This window comes from Herpailurus yagouaroundi, unplaced genomic scaffold (assembly GCF_014898765.1).
Source record: "Herpailurus yagouaroundi ecotype Mexico unplaced genomic scaffold, PumYag 203, whole genome shotgun sequence".
NCBI classification, from domain to species: domain Eukaryota; kingdom Metazoa; phylum Chordata; class Mammalia; order Carnivora; family Felidae; genus Herpailurus; species Herpailurus yagouaroundi.
Genome location: NW_024412434.1, coordinates 19,770,384 through 19,774,410, shown reverse-complemented (window position 1 = coordinate 19,774,410; position 4,027 = coordinate 19,770,384).

Genomic DNA, 4,027 nt, shown 5'->3' with positions numbered 1-4,027 from the left:
CCCCCCCCCCCCCCCCCCCCCCCCCGCAGAGGTTAGCTAGAAAACAAAACCTCGAGGCTTTATTTAGGTCTTAGGGCATGTAAATGACTTGGTGCTAAATCTTCGGTGACCCGGTGTAATTGTGATCAAGAGTAACAAAGTCAGAAATGTTCGAATTTAAAATATACCCTGGGGTCGAGGAGGATAAAAGGTAATAGACTGGAAACTGCAGGAATTCAAACTTCAGTTCCAAGGCAGGGACATTATTGATCTCTTTCTGTGCCCTCGGTCTGGCGGAGGGAATGAAGAATGAGTAGGTGAAGAGGGAGAAGAGAGAAACGTGGTATAGACCCACACCACACGCTCTTATGGGGAAGCAGGGCTAATGCGCCAACAGAGCGAGTAAGCGTTAACCTGGGTGGGGCTGGGGCTAGACAGCAAGGAGAGGTGAGCAGTTTCCAAAGAACTTGAAGGTGATTTGGTGTTTGGTGGCAGATGTAGGTAGACTTGGGCTGCAACTGGAATAGGAGGCTCGGATTTAGGCAGCGTGGGCTGAGACCTTGAGGAAAAGTGTTAGCAACACCAGGCTGGGAGGAAACTGTCGTGTAAGGGATAGAATAAAAGAGAGGATTGGGGAGTGTCAGGAAATAAGGATGGATCTCCGGAGACAGAGGCTCTTGGAAACAAGAACATTTACTGAGCCTAAGAGAGCCAGTTCTAGAGCAGAGGCATGACATACCCACAGGGATTCAAAACATTTCCTGGCAGGGAGGTGTGGGGGAGGGGGCGGGACGGGGGCGGAGGGGCGTGGCCGTTGTTAGAAGGCAAGGAAAGCCGAGAAGCTCTTGCCCAGATGTTAACAGGGGACGAGGACCTGGACCTGATTAAAGAAAGAAGGGAAGGAAGGCCACCATGCTAATGAGAAGGGAAAAGGTCAGAGATTAATGGCAGAATGAAAGTGAAGGAGAGTCGAAGGTGAGTCCGAAAGTGTCCACTTAGAAGAGAAGACTACAAACTGTAGCAATGGGCAAGGAGAGGATGGGGGTCACGTGGTGAGTCAGAGGCTGCCTTTGTTGAATCTGAGTTAAAGGCGTGGGAGCCCCCAGAGGCTCTGGAAGCGTACATCCCAGGCAGTAGTCAGTCTGGCAGTGCAGGTCTGGGAGGCTATCCACAGAAAGACTCTGAGCCCACTGGAAAGCTGGACTTTCTCATTTCTGTCGCATCAGACCTCACTTGGTGGACTGATTTGAATTTTATGTCATTATCCTTCTTGTCTTATCCCTGTACCAATAGTAAAAATTAATAGGCTATCCGATTACCTGGCAATATCATCACATCTGGATAATTTCCTAACTGGATGGTCCTTTTCCAGACAAGGACTTAAGAGTAAATGGTAGACAACGTTTTTCTCGGGCCAAGAGTCCTTTTGTGTTGGACAGGGAGTCTGCAACTCAGGTCAGGTTACAATGTTAATAAAAGTGATGTTCCCTGTAGTAAATCTCAATGAGTAATTCATCTGCAACATACACAGGGGCACATTCAGAGCTGTGGCTAACACTGAGACTAGGGGGTAATAACCTCAACTCCTTATTTGCTGACACTGACATGATGAAATTTGGAAATTCCTCATATTGTAGGCAAGTCTTTGGCAGGAAGACAATACCTAAATTGGTATAAAGACCTAATGTTATATCAGACGAGCTCTTGGCCCCCATACTGACTTCGTGGACAGAAGTAGCTATATATTATAAAATGCTTTGATTTCTATATGGCAGCCTATCACCAAGGTATCCCCTTGCTTTGCAGTATTTCCAGTGTATTCTTTATCTTTTTATTCAAGATAGAGTAGGTAGGGAAGGAAAATTCTACTCATTGCCATACAATTGGGTATATGTACTGTTCGTCTTTTCTAACACACACTTGTTCTTAACTTACACAACATGCCTACATTTTTTTTTTTAATTTTTTTTTTCAACGTTTATTTATTTTTGGGACAGAGAGAGACAGAGCATGAACGGGGGAGGGGCAGAGAGAGAGGGAGACACAGAATCGGAAACAGGCTCCAGGCTCTGAGCCATCAGCCCAGAGCCCGACGCGGGGCTCGAACCCACGGACTGTGAGATCGTGACCTGGCTGAAGTCGGACGCTTAACCGACTGCGCCACCCAGGCGCCCCAACATGCCTACATTTTTAATAGTGTCAGTTTGCACTCTATAGAGAGGTTTGGGGAATTGCAACAATATACATATTTACAGAGCAATATACATATTTACAGAGCAATATACATATTTGCCCGTTAAGGTTTGGGGAATTGCAACAATATACATATTTACAGAGCAAGGTCAGATATCAAAACCAGTTCCCCATGCTATTATTAGGTCTGTAAGAATTTTTTTTTTAAGTTAGGATAATAATCAGGAGTCACCTTTCTAGATTTAGTAAGCTCTTCTGGGCTAACCTTTTGGGCCTGCCTGTGAGTAGTGGTGGAGAGGTGGCATAAAGCAGATGAATACTTCTCCAGGAGGTCCTGGAACAAGGTTTGGTGGCACCCGGGTGTCCAAAGACAGGAAGCCCTGTGACCTCCCTGGGAGGCCAGAAGCCTGGGAGAGCAGTAAATCCCCCAAGAAGACAGGGGGAGAAAAAAGCCAAAAAACAAACAAAACGAACAAAACCCTGTAACAATCGCAGGGACAGGGTTAGTCTGCGTAGGTGTCTTGTACATTTCACGACTCTGACACGTGGAACCATGCCAATCAGTAAGGCCTGGGGTGCTGTCTAAGAAACACATGAACAGTGACAGGTCTCAGGCTGAATGAGAAGTTTGACGTTTTAAAGATCTACCAGCAGTGATTTATTTGTCAGAAGAGCAAGTCTGGGAACTGTTTATCAGGCATGTGAGTACGTGTGTATGTTTAATCCTGGGAAAGGTATACATTGTTGTTTTCCTGAAAAAGAAAAGAACCCAAAGGTCAAAGATGGAAAGGATTTGGCCCCAACTCTCCAAAAATAAATAAGGAAAAAGCACCACAGGAAAAAAATGATCTCTGGGTTGTAGCCATGCACCGAGTACTTAAAAATAGAGATGCCAAAACATTTGACCATTAGTGCATACATATTTTTTAACAGAAGACCAAATACGTTTGTAACTTAATAACCAAGCGTTATTCCTACCATGTTTAAATCTATTTCTTTAAAGGATCAGTTGCGATCCTGCCTTCAAATCAGGGGGTAGGAGAGTCCCCACAGGACTATTTCATTCATACAACCATGTTTTCAATATGTTAATTAAACCATTTACAAAATAAAGCGACGTAACAACAGTGTGCTCTTGAAGTTTCCATCAGCCTTAAAAATGAATGCACCCAAAACAAATGGTAGTTTTTCAATCTCATCTTGTATCTTGGGTAATGGAGGTGATCTTGGGTTTTTTGTTGTTGTTGTTGTTTAATTTTTTTTAATGTTTATTAGTTTTGAGAGGGAGAGAGGGAGAGAGAGAGAGAGAGAGCAAGCAGGGGAGGGGCGGAGAGAGGGAGACACAGAATCAGAAGCAGGCTCCAGGCTCTGAGCTGTCAGCACAGAGCCCGACGTGGGGCTGGAACTCCTAAACTGCGAGATCATGACCTGAGCCAAAGTCGGTTCCTTAACCGACTGAGCCACCCAGGCACCCCGGTCTTGGGTTTTTCATTTGCTCCACGATGCTCAGTTTTTCTGCATTATTAGAAACAACTGTTACTAGAAACTGGTCAGTTAAACTTACTGAGGGCAAACTTTGAAATCCGTCGTGTCGCTGCTAACATAAGCTTATGTCTGAAACTTTTCTGTTCTGGTACCTGGAGGGCGACTCTCCCTACAGTAATTATCTTTTTGGTAATTTTGTTTGCAGCTCTCTTTTGTGATCTCCCTTCACCACTTTACTAGCCGCTTTTAAGTTCAAAGCGCTGCAGACATGGTCCCCGTGTTGGCATATTTTCAAGCAGAGCCAATGGTTTAGCTGAAGGAAAAATCCCACTAGTCAAAAACAGACTCTGACCTGATCTCTTTTTAGAAC